Source organism: Talpa europaea (genome assembly GCF_964194135.1).
Source record: "Talpa europaea genome assembly, chromosome: 6".
NCBI classification, from domain to species: domain Eukaryota; kingdom Metazoa; phylum Chordata; class Mammalia; order Eulipotyphla; family Talpidae; genus Talpa; species Talpa europaea.
The window spans coordinates 61,892,206-61,905,651 of NC_140072.1; the positions used below are offsets into that span (position 1 = coordinate 61,892,206).

Genomic DNA, 13,446 nt, shown 5'->3' on the forward strand with positions numbered 1-13,446 from the left:
CTCTGGCCAAACAGTATCCTGGGCCATTCCGTGTAAGGGAAAATAGCCCTGCCAGTCTTCTCTCCTGAGCAGATGCCATGTACTTTTGAGAAAGCATAATTAAGATGGGAAGAAAATAGGTGAGATACTTTAGGGAAAAATCATCCAAAATGATTGAATTTTCTTTTTGAGATTTAGGGCTTTCCAGGGACTGAACTTGATTATCCACATTACATTTGACGTCAGTCCCCTCTGGAAATGCGAGGCAGATGAACCACGGCCCTGCAGGGTTGGGGTTGTGGTTCCATGCCTCAGTGGTTTCATCAAGCCCTTGCGGCATCAAGTCCTTGCTGCAACCCGACTGCTCTAGGCTCCGTGGGCCTTCCAGACACTTGTGTGGCCACCAGGTCAAGGCAGATGGAAGTCTTCCCAGTGGTGGGGAATGAAGAGAAATCTTCACATTTTGTTCCTTTCAAATAAAGTATTATCATTAATAATATCAGAATTCTTTGATGATGGGGTGTGATTCCAAGTGAAGTATTATGGTTTCTTACTTAGCAACTACAAAATGCTGACAGTGCTTTTAGCTAAATAGATTCTGTATTCTATTGTTGATATTATGGTTCTTAGTCCCTCTGAGGAATTGCTGCTGATCCATCTCTTAGTATATTTTTCAACTATCTAATTATTATTTAAGAAGATTTGAATAAATGTCCATCTTAACTTATTTTTCTTTGCTATTTGGCATCTTGCCATATTCATTATTTCATGTTAACATGGAGTCCCTAAAATAAGTCTTAACCATTTTTTCAACATGCCCAACATATTACAGTTATTAATAATGATGACTAGCTCTCACTGAGTCTTTAAAATGTACACGGTCCTGAGTTTTATATGACTTTATATCTATGTGATAGACACCTTTATGACCACCATTTTACAGATGAGAAAACAGAATCTTAGAGATTAATTAATGAGATGAATCTTGGAGATTAATCAAAATAATTCATTAATTGGACATTAATGAACTTGTTTAAATCACAGAAAACCACAGCCCATAGCCAAATCTAGCCCTCGCTGATTACAGCCAGCCAGCCCTGTGTCCCTTCTCTCTTCTGGTCTGCCAGCCTGGCTGCTGGCCCCCTCGCCACTGTCCAGGGCCCGCTGACCACTACCTACTTGTGGGGACTCTATTCTTTGTAATTGCTGACAACAATCAGTAGAATCACATCCCAGAAGTTGGTGAATGAGCAAGTCACCCTCAACTCCAACAAGGTGTCCCGGGGGACAAAACCAGATGGGTCTGGGAGAAATCTCTAGGCATGCTGGCCCTGGCCCCTTCTGTTTTGGTGACAGGCCTGTGTCCTGTGGGCATCTCTGCTGTGCAGTATGAAGTATGCCCCCTATTGGGTCTGGGAGGGCGCTTCATTATTTTTGTCTAATTCAGAGGTAAGGCTTCATAACCCACTGGGCCATATTTAACAGTTTTATAGATAGTAAGAGTGACACTTTCATTTCTCCCTGTCACATTCCTGTGTCTGCATCACGAATAGTTCAAAAATCAGAAGGGAAAAAAAGCAGATTCTTTTTCTGATTTCCTAAAATCCCAATAATCCCCATCTATGTGTCAGAAATGTACCCCATCATTTAAGGCCCAGACCAAGTGCCATTTTGAGTATCCCCCGAGACCTGATGTGATCTGTCCTTGTGCCAGCCTCTCGCTGTCCTTCCTTGTCTTCCTTTCAGTCCCTTGTCTAATTCGGTTTCATTGCTAGCTGTGTACTAATTATACTTCATAGCTACATAGCATAAGTAGCTCTCAGCTTTTATGGTTGGGCTCTAAAACAATCTAAAATTCCCTTTTACTTTCTAACCAACAACCCCAAATGCTGGTTATGATTCCAAATTCACACTCTCTTGCATCAGTTGACAAAATGAGTGTTTCTAGCCACCTCACAGCAGAGTTGCCAGCTGCTCTGTGCTGCAGCTTCATTATTTTTGTCAGAATGACATTTGGGGGACAATTCTTTTAAATATTCTATTCTATTTGCAGTGATTACAAAACACATATAAAATGGAAAAATGAAAATGTTCATTCTCATGATAAAAAAGTGAAGCACTCAAATTTGATTCATTTAAGGTAACAGTAGAAATTGTTAGACTTGCTGAATATTAGAGATATTTAGACTGGAGTTGACTACCTGTTTCATTTATGGTAATTGACTTTTGTATTTAACTGAGAAGGAAAAGAATAATATGGGGGAAAAAATGTGTAATATGGTGTATGAGTCAGGATTCTCCAGAGAAACAGAACAAATAAAATGTGTACATATATGTATAAATAGAGAGATTTATTTTAAGGAATTCACTTATGAGATAAAGATTGGTAAATCCAAAATCTGCATAAGCCCAAATATGAGGGCTGGTGGGCTTGAGGCCCAGGAAGCATTCAAGTATGAAGACCATCTGCTGGCAGAATTCCCTATTGCTCCAGGAAGAGCAATCATTTGTTATACTCAGCCCTTCAACTGTTGCATGAGGCCTACCATTATTTTGGCAAGCAATCTGCTTTATTTAATGTTGACAGATTTCATTGTTAATGTCACCTAACAAGACCTTCACAGAAAAATCCAGAATAATATATGACTACGTATCTGGGCACGGTGGCCCATTCAAGTTGACACACTGATCATCACACATGGTAGAAATAGATCTTCAAAATTATGTTCAGAAGGGAGAGGATATTATATTTTTTAAATCTCTGGAAATGTTTAAATATTATTTGTGGGGCCTCCCCGGTGGCGCAGCGGTTAAGCGCTGGGTTGCGAAGCTGCCCGCGGCCTCTGCGGCGCCGGTTCGATCCCCGGCTGCTCCCCGGCCAACGGAGGAGGGTCCCACATGGCACGCAGACCTCTCCTGCCGCCCGCTGCTCCCCTCAGCAGTGTACTTCGGTCCTTCTGCCTGCTCTGCTCCCCGCTCTGGCTCTGGTGAATTCTCTCACCCTCCCGCGCTTCTGACTGTACCCAGTGCATGTATAAACAAAACAAACAAACAAACCAGCAAACAAATAAATAAAGCATGCCTCTATAAAATAAATAAATAAATAAATATTATTTGTGCATGTTATTTAGAAATCCTTGAAAGTATAAAAAGTTTGTGTATTTTAGGGCCTCCCCGGTGGCGCAGCGGTTGAACGCTGGGTTGCAAACCTGCCCGCAGGCTCCGCAGCGCCGGTTCAATCCCCGGCCACCGGGCGAGGGTCCCATATGGCACGCAGACCTCTCCTGCCGCCTGCTGCTCCCCTCAGCAGTGTACTTCAGTCAGTCTACCAGTTTTGCTCCCCGCTCTGGTGAATTCTCTCACCCTCCCGCACTTGAAGACAGTTCTGAAAATAATATCACAATGACTACCCAAGGAGAACCCCAAGTTCAGTTCAAACTTGTGTTGGTTGGTGATGATGAACCGGAAAAACTACATTTGAGAAATACCAATTAGCTGATTTATTGGAGAACTACCTGGGTGCTGAGGCCCATCTCCTCGTGTTCCATACCAATGGAGGACCTATGAAGTTCAATGTATGGGATGCAGTTAGTTAGGCTTTCAGTGGACTGAGACATGGCTATAAGAGCCCAGCCCATTGTACCATTGTAATGTTTGATGTGACATTGAGAGTTACTTACAAGAATGTGCTAACTGGCATAGAGATCTGGTAGGAGTATGTGAAAACACCTCGTTGTGTTATGTGACAACAGAGTAGATGTTAAGCACAGGAAATTTAGGTATGAATTTATGTATTTCTTTATGTATTTCTGCCAAAAGTAACTACAACTTTGAAAAGCCTTTCCTCTGGCTTGCTAGAAAACTAGCCAGAGACCCTAACTTGGAGTTCATTGCCATGCCTGGTCTTTTTTTTTTTTTTTTTAAGATTTAATTATTTATGCGTACAAGAACTGGGGTACAGGCCAAAGGTGTGGGGGTGAGGAGGTTGGTGGTGGTGGTGGTGAGAGGATTCACCAGAGACAGAGTGGGGAACAAAACAGGCAGACTAATTGAAATACACTGCTGAGGGGAGCAGAGGGCGAGGCAGGAGAGGTGGGTTAGCTCCCTGGCTGGGATGGAACTCATGCTGCAGTGGCTGTGGATAGCTTCATAGTGCTGAGACTTAGCCTCTTGTGTCACCAAGGAGGCCCTGTTTGCCACTGGATTATATAGCTAAGCAGCACATGTGTTTAGTCTTTGGGATGCTGAAGGAGATGAATGGACTTTGGAGTGAATGTGACAATTAAAAAAAAATCTTCAATTTTGGAACTTGCATATTTAACTATTTTGGATCACATTTGATTCTTGAGTTTCATATATAAAACTGCTATAGTTACATCACAAGATTCAGTGAAATCTTGTTAGTTACTACAGTTACCTTTTCCTTTAGAATTCCTTTTCATTTAGCATCAGAAGAAGACTGTGTTTCAAATTAAAAAGATGACTAAAATGCTAAATATTATCATATGTGTTTTACCACAATTAAACAAAAAATAAATGGTGAGTCATGAGTTTTGATAGTTTGGTATACATTTAATCCAGGTACATGACAGAGTTACAACTCTTTAGTTTCAAATTATACAACCAGCGAGAGCCAGCTTGAGCAAGAGGGAGATAGATAATGGTACCAGGGTTTATCTCAGAACCCAGGGCAGAAAAAATAAGAGATCACAGGAAAGACTAGAATTAGAAACTTGGGCCCCCCTGGTGGCACAAGGGGTTGAGATGCAACTTATGAGCCTGTCCGTGGCCTCTGCAGCATGAGTTCGAAAACCCACCAGGGAACTACCAACATGGCGAGCAGACCGCTCCTGACTCACCTGCTGCTCCCCTCAGCAGTGTATTTCAGTCAATCTGCCTGTTCTGCTCCCCACTCTGTCTCTGGTGGATCCTCTCGCTCCCCCCACCTCTCACCTGTACCCCAGTTCTTGTATGCATGAATAAATATATTTTTAAGGGGAAAAAAAAAGAAACTCGGAGGCTCCTCCTTGTCTCTGTGACTCTACTACATCCTCATTCTCTCAACCGCTTGGTTCCTCTTGTCTTTCTAGTCCATGGGGTGGACTAAGATCACTGCCTTCATTTCTCCACAAGTTCATTTGGCATGTGACTCCCATGTCAAGAATAACTTGCAGTATCCCACTGCCCATCCGATATTCCCAAGGAAAGGAAGCAGACAGGCACAACTAGGTCAGGTGGCCTCCCCTGGTCTAATCATCCCTGGTGAAGAGATGGTACAAATATGGCCAGTTCAGAGTGGTTGTGCATATCTCTCCAACATCTTAATGTTTGGGTGTATCCATTCCACTAAACCAGATAATGTTCTTCCCTCAAGCTCTTAGCACACATGCTTCTATTCAGTTTAGTGGACATAAAAGAATATACTATGTCTCCTTATTGTGAGGTCAAATCTGCCCTTTAATCTTTAGCTTCACCTCACCCCTCTGTGGCCTTTGAGCTTGACCTTTAGAAAACAAAGGCCTATTAATTGCCCTGTAAGGGAGGGGGAGTAAGCGGAAAGGTGGGTACATTTATTTCTTGAATCCTGGATGCCAATAATTTATCAAGAGAAGTTGCCAAAGTCACTGACTTGCATATGCGCCTCTAAGTTTTCCACCCCAAATAGGAGAGGAAGGCAACTCCCTAGACACAGAGCACAGGTTTAGAATAAGAAGACCCCTGAGAGGTTGCCTGACAACAGCGGTGTCCGGATGAGGCCCCCCCTTACCATGAAGCTTCCTAAGGGAAGGAGTGAGTGTGGGAGTTTTGTTTGTTTGTTTGTTTTGACAAAGTAAGTGTTCTAAATATGCAATGCATTCTTTATAATGATCATTTATAACGATTAAGCATTAAATCATGGTTATTATTTGCTTTAATATATAATAGAGGCATTACATGGTAGATACAGCCTTCCTCGGGAGACAAAGGACTTGAGTTACAGCTCCTCTAAATGGTAAGACCACGGAGATGAGTGACTGAAATCCTAATCTTCTCTGTCCTCCCTCCCTCAGATATTATAGGTCTTTGTAATGATTCAGTGATTAATTTCTTTTTGCTCCCAGTTCTTTTAAGCTCCCAAATGAATGAAAAATGATAACACCCTTGCCTAACACTTCCCTGTGGGGAGGAAGGACTTTGATGCTTGCATCTGAAATAAGACTAGGGTAGCAACTGCCAGGCAAATTTTATGAACAAATGGGTTGGGAGTGTCTATAATCCTTCCAGGGAGTGGAAATTAGCTTATTAAAGGAAAATGCTGCACAAGGCATGTTCAGAACTGAGGCAGCATCTCTGTCTCAGGGGAAGCTATCCCTGTTGCTGAGCCCCATGGTCATGGACACGATTGCTTTCCAAATGCTTACTATCAAGACTTGACAGCACTCTTCCTCAGTGTTCTCCACATGAATCAAAACCTTGCTATTTTTTTAAAAGATTTATTTATTTATGCATACAAGAACTGGGGTACAGGACAGAGATGGGGGGGTTGAGAGGACTCACCAGAGACAGAGTGGGGAGCAGAACAGGCAGACTGACTGAAATACACTGCTGAGGGGAGCAGCGGGCACGTCAGGAGAAGTCTGCTGCGCCATGTGGGTAGCTCCCTGACCAGCTGGGGATCGAACTCATGGCTGGCAGTAGCGCTGTCTTTAACCCCTGCACCACCAGGGAGGCCTTCACAACCTTGCTATTATAGAATTGTTGTTGCTCCAAAAACAACACTGAATCCCAGGTGGAGTGTGTGCCCAAATAGGCACGTCTCAGTTCCTCCTTGGAAGCTCCTCTGTGGCCTCTATTGTGAAGATGTCTTGTAAGAAAGTGGAAAAGCTTAGGAATTAATTTGTTGAGGCTAAGGCCTGAAAACCCGTAACTTAGAAGAAAAGTTAAAAAGCAATACAATAAATTTATTTATTTTACTTATAAGACGGGAAAACACAAGGGACATAAATGTAGCCATGCACGCAGCCCAAATGTACCCTCTGTGCAATTTATTTCAGTGCATCCTATGCATTAATTTTGTATTTCTGACAGCTCATTACCTGTTGTAACAATCCATTGTTTTCATGGAGAAGGAAAATGTAATTCATATCTATTCTTTATGCTGTGCATACAAATGAGTTCATTAAATGTTAAATAACTAGATAATTGTTAAATGTTCTATGTCAGTGATTCCTAGACCTTAGCTGCATCAGAATCTCCTGGAGATGTTGCTAAACTCAGGTTGCTAGATCCCGTCCCAGAGTTTCCGATTTGGTAAGTTTCTGATTCACTAAGGTCAGAAGTTTAGAATTTACATTAAGTTCCCACATGGATGAATTCTGGAAAGATGGCAGAAGAATAAAAACACTGGGCTCACCACAGATAAAACAAAATAATATGCAGATCAAAACAACAGTCTCAAGGGCCTCCCCGGTGGCGCAGCGGTTGAGCGCTGGGTTGTGAAGCTGCCCGCAGCCTCTGCAGCGCCGGTTCCATCCCCGGCCACCGGGCGAGGGTCCCACATGGCGCGCAGACATCTCCTGTCGCGCCTGCTGCTCCCCTCAGCAGTGTCCTCTGTCTGTCTGCCTGTTCTGTTCCCCTCTCTGGCTCTGGTGGGTTCTCTCACCCTCCTGCGCTTCTGACTGTACCCAGTGCTTGTATAAATAAATAAATAAATAAATCAATCAATCAATCAATCAATCTTTAAAAAAAAAAAAAAAGAAAGACAGACTCAAAAGGACAACTGGAAGACCACAATTCTTACAAGGAAAAGTGATTTCCAGAGAGGGTAGGAAAAGTTATAATATAATTTTGCTTGGAACACACCCAGGAAAGCGTGACCCAGGAGAGGAGGTATGACTGTGATTCAGGCCTTTTTTAGTTGGTGACTGAGGGTCATGCCCACACTGGGAGCTACACTGGAGAGGGGGTGGGGCACACACAATCAGGTGTGGAAAACAAGGGGCCCACCTCCAAATAATGTTAGGGTTTGGGGATCCAGAGATTGGAGGTTGAAGGCAGGGAGAACAGATAGATATGTTATGGGCAGATGCCATGCTGCAAGAAGAACCAGGGAATCAGGGCTGGAGGGCAAAACACCCAGCATTTCTGTTATTAGTGGTGCTGGAGGTCACTATATATCCTTGTGAAGGCCACTGTATGTTATCTAAGGTGGGGACTGTCAGCTAGAGTCTGCTACACCTGGATGCAGGCAGCTGGACATAGGCCTCTAAACACAGGCAGCTGGATGCAGGCTCTGGACGCAGGCAGCTGGACACAGGCAGCTGGACACAGGATGCAGGACACAGGCCGATGGACACAGGTAGCTGGACACAGGCCGATGGACACAGGCAGCTGGACACAGGCCTCTGGATGCAGGCAGCTGGACATCGGCAGCTGGATACAGGCCTCTTGACACAGACTGTTGGACACAGGCCGCTGGAGCACTTACCTGCAAGAAAGGCCTGGATAGAGGAACTTGATGTGAGTGAGAAGAGGTCCACCTATGGTCCTGCAGTAAAAGGTTCCTCTCTACCACTGGTTTCTATGTTATACAAAATAGCCTCCCCACCCCTGCCTGGAGTCACTGCTCAGATGCTCACTGCCTGGAATCAGAGTTCAAAGCACCAAGGCACTGGCAGCAGAGCTAGTGCCTCCAGGGAAGACTGGATATGTGGAAGCCCGAGGGATAGACCCTGCCACAACTGTGCCCCATACCTGGTCTCACACCCTTGAGGAAGGAGAGGGCACTGTGAGAGTCATTCTTTTAGAGAAGGCACCTACAGACCCTGAGAAACACAGGGCCTCATCCACTTGTGAGCACATTTGGGACTGCGGCCTCTCCACTGTCCAAGCCCACAGTTCGATGATTACTTTGCTTAATTTATGGAAGTTGAAACTGTTATCAAAATTTTCTCGAAAAGCAAACTGGTAGAATAAGTGTATTCTACCAAACCTTCAAAGAACTTTTGCCTATTTTCCTGAAACTTTTTCTCTTTGAAAAAACTCTTCCATCCTGCTGATGCTACTCTCTCTTATTTCTTGTTCTTAGTTTTTCCATTTGGAAAATGGGTCTAGGAACACCTGTCCTTTCTACCAGCATGTGGGCATCTAGAAATCCTCATGCCTGGAACAATGAATGAGCGAAGTATCAGAACACTGACAAGAGGGAAGTCTGTGTTTTGAGATTATGTGTTAGTTCTGCACTCCATGAGGATGGGGTTTTTTTTTATTCTTCACTGATTTTTTAAATCTTAGAACAATGGCTGACACATAGTAGGCCCTCAAAAAGTGTTGAACCAATAGGTGGAGAAAAAAACAGCAAAGAAGTATATAGAATTTAACATCTGGGTCCTCAGGCTCAATCTCAAATCTTGATTTCCAAGCTCCAGCAAGTTTTCTCCTTCTCTCCAAGCTGTTGCCAGAGTGGAAAGCTGAGGAGGCCCCACAATGGAATGCCATCAAGTCTCATGTTAGGGTCTTTTACTGCTCTGCTGTATACAAAACTCATTTTGGAAACACGAACAAACATTAAATTCCAATTATTGTCTCTTTTTTTGGCAAGGAAAAGAATTCCAGTTCAGCTCAGAGCATGACATGCCTGATCCTATTCTCTTTTTAAAAGTTTAAAGAAAAAAACAAAACAAAACTTGGAAGCTTTCTTGGCATTCTATGTTCTCATTCCAAGCCCATGAAGTGGTCAGAAAACATGTATCATCTGTGCAGCCTTCCGCGGTGCCAGTTACAGTCAGCATGGCCTCTCAAAGGGTCCCCAAAATCTTGAACCAACTAGTGGGTCAGCACTAGGCTAGAACAATCTGGGTGAGAATTTTCAATTGAAGGGGCCACAGAAGCCATCTGGTGGTTCTGTCATTACAGAGGCTATAAAGACATGGTCGCCCCGAGGGTCAGTGGCAGACTTGCCATATTTCAGCTCAAGGACATTCAATAGAAAGAACACTGCCCACCATCTGACCCTGCACAGCCTTCAGGCCACAGGGTCTGTGGTGAGACAGGTGTGGGCAGGGAGGCCGGCAGGCTGTGGGTTAACGGCCAGGGAAGTTGCACTTCTTCCTCTGCTCTGTTCCTCTCACTATGTGCAGGAGAGAAAACCTCTGTGGTGTGGCCACCCCTGGCTGCTTCCCTGGCTCTTCTCTGACAGTGGAGCTGTGTGTATTTGTGTGAGCAGAAGGAAAAGTGCAGAAAGATGTTTGTTATCAGCTCATGGGAACTACCCTGAGCCCTGGGATTGGAGGGGGCAGATAGGGATAATTAACTTTTCCTTTATCCGCTTCTGTGTTGCTTGAATTGTTACAATCAGTATTCATTACACATGCAACTTTTAAAAGTCCCATAAAATTGAAAAGCAAGCTGCAAAGGGATGCATGCAATATGACATCATGTATATAAAATCACAAACTGTAAAAGACAACACTATGTGTTCTTTATGGAGCTGTACCTAAGTCGTAGAAGTCCCAAACCTGCTCAAACACCACATTCCAGCTGGGGAGAGCTGTTGGAGAAGGAGGTGCTGTGGGGTCAAGGGAGGTAACTTTGGCTGGATCTGTGACATGGTTTCCTAAAAACAAAAACCAAACAAGGAAAAAAAAAAAAAAACCTCAAAGTAAATATGGCAAAAGGTTAATGTTCACTGGGGCTAGTGATGGGTAGGTAGGTGACTCTTACATTACTCTCTGTAATTGTTCATATGGTTGATACAGCTCATAAGCTACAAAATTACCTATAATAAAGGTGAAAAGAGCTGCATTCAACTCACTGGTAACTTATCATCTTATAACAACTCCCTATTCATCCTCCAGATGTAAGAAAGTGAGGAAGAAAAGAGGGAGAAAGGAAGCAGCAAAGGATTTTGGCAAAGCTAGGTTACTCTTCTGATTTTCCTTATTCCTTGTTTTAGTCAGTTGGGGACACAATAGCAAAATACCATTGACTGGTGCATAAGCAACAAATATTTATTTCTCATAGTTTTGGGGCATTGAAGTAAAAATCAAGGTGCCAGAAGAATCCATGTCTGGTGAGGTTCCTCTCTGTGTCTGCAGGCAGCAAGCCCCCTACTGTATCTTCATGTTATGAGGGCACTGATCCCACCATAGAGCTCCTTCATCATCCCCCTAAATCTAACCAACACCCACAATCCTCACCTGCAGATGACATCATGTTAGGAATTAGGGCTTTGACATGTGACTTTTTTCGGAGACACAAACATTCAACACATAGTATTCTTCTACAATGTCTTATTTTCCAATAAAGAAGGGAGAGAGGGGCCTCCCTGGTGGCGCAAGGGGTTAAGACCAGCACTATGAAGCTGTCCGCAGCCACTGCAGCATGATTTCTATCCCCGGCCAGGGAGCAATCCACATGGTACAACAGACCTCTCCTGTCTTGCCCGCTGCTCCCCTCAGCAGTGTGTTTCAGTCACTCCATCTATTCTGTTCCCCACTCTGTCTCTGAATCTGGTGAATCTTCTCACCAGAAGACCTGTACCCCAGTTCTTGTATGCATAAATAAAAAAAATCTTAAAAAAAAAAAAAAAAGAAGGGAGAGAGGCAAAATTAATGTCTCCTGGGTGGTGAATGGACGGATGCATGGACAGGTGAATGGGTGGATGGAAGGGTGAGTAGGTGAGTGTGTGAATGAAGGGTGGGTGAATGGGAGGTGAATGGGATGCATGGATGGATGAATGAACAATATAATGAACTAAATGCTGCTTGGTGTGGTTCTTGGTGTGGATTGGAGTCAGCCTTCACCATGAAGGCTCGCAGGGACCTCCCCACATTGCAGGCCAGCTTGCTGCTGCTCACCTCATGAGATCTGACCCCTTGTGCTCTTGCCTGTCAAACTACAAGTCCTTACATGTGTAATCAGTAGTTCGAACACAATGAAAACCTCCTGCAGATTACCGTTGTGTCAAGGTGTAACTATTTCTTATGTCCTTCCTTAGTCCTGAGATAAGATCAGCAACAGTGACTATAAGAATCCCAGAGACAGTGGTTACCCTGCTCTCAAGGGGTGGGAAATGATAATAAATTGTGTTCCACTGCAAATGTACTGCCTCAATTTTTTCTTAAAAAAAAAAAATCCCTGATGGTGGGCAGTGCTGGTAGGAGGGCAGAGCAGAGCTCACACATCAGCCAGCACAGCAGGCTCTGTCAGGCTGGTGGGGACATGCCCAGGATGCCAGGTGCCAGTCATGTCTGCCTGCCTCTCCCTATGCTCCAGGTGCTGTGCACAGACACTACTTAATTCTTTTTATTTTTCAGTTATTATTGATATGTTTGTATTATTAATATAATAAAAGGATGCAAATAATTCAGGGTTAGACTTCTGGATATTATTTAATTCTTTTTTTTTTTCTAAGATTTTTATTTATTTATACAAGCACTGGGTACAGTCAGAAGCGCGGGAGGGTGAGAGAATTCACCAGAGTCAGAGCGGGGAGCAGAGCAGGCAGAGGGACAGAGGCACACTGCTGAGGGGAGCAGAGGGCGGCAGGAGAGGTCTGCGCGCCATGTGGGACCCTCCTCCGGTGGCCGGGGAGCAGCCGGGGATCGAACCGGCGCTGCACAGGCTGCGGGCAGCTTCGCAACCCAGCGCTCAACCGCTGCGCCACCGGGGAGGCCCCTATTATTTAATTCTTGCAGCAGTCAGGAGTTGAGCTGTGTGGCTGGGGTGTCTGGTGTATAGAAGAGGTGTGCTGGGAATGAACCTGGACTGGAAAGGACCAAATGCTGTATTGAGGGCTCATCCATGGCTTGAAAGGGAATATCAGGGATTTTGAATAGAGGAGTAGATTAACCTGACTCAATTTTTTGGAAATGTCTCTGGCTTCAGGGTGGAGAATGGACTGGACGGGGAAGAGTAGAGGAGAGAGGCCCAGGGGAGTTGGGCATGGGTAATAGTGGATGGCACTAGTGTGGGGTCTCAGGCCAGGATGGGGTAGGGACTGCGGGGGTGGGGTGGAGGATGCCTCTCGCCTACAGAGGGCAAAGCAGCATAGAAGAGAAGGGAGCAGAAGACACATTTCTGTTAAGTTTAGAGGATAATTTGAAGGATTGGGGCAGCTTTAGAAATAGCCATTATATGTTAGACAAAACTTCATAAAGGGTAAAGGTTTGAGTCCAAGCTAAACCGTTAAAAATTCTTAGCTCTCGAGCACTAGGCAACTCTAATCTTCAGTTTGCTAATATAGAGATGCTTATCTCCCAGGATGGTTTTGAGAACAAATTAGTACATCTTCATTTACCAATTAAAAATGTACTTAAAGGAAATAACAAGCTCTCTACCATGCTAGCTGGGCATCAGTGGCTGAATCTCTTTCTAAAATGAAAGGCCACTGTGCTGCTTTGGGCAGTATTGCTCAAACAGAACTTTGTTTCAGTAATTTCAGGATGAGTTAAGTGACACTTGTATATAGAGTTCAGAGAGTACATG

The 13,446-nt window shown here is 44.2% G+C and overlaps 1 pseudogene across 1 annotated transcript; it reads left to right on the plus strand.

Moving 5' to 3' along the window:
• Positions 1-3,381: 3,381 nt before the first annotated feature.
• LOC311172235 (GTP-binding nuclear protein Ran-like) lies at positions 3,382-4,097 on the plus strand (annotated as a pseudogene). The gene has a single exon. The product of its transcript is annotated as a GTP-binding nuclear protein Ran-like (transcript).
• The last annotated feature ends 9,349 nt before the right edge of the window (positions 4,098-13,446 follow it).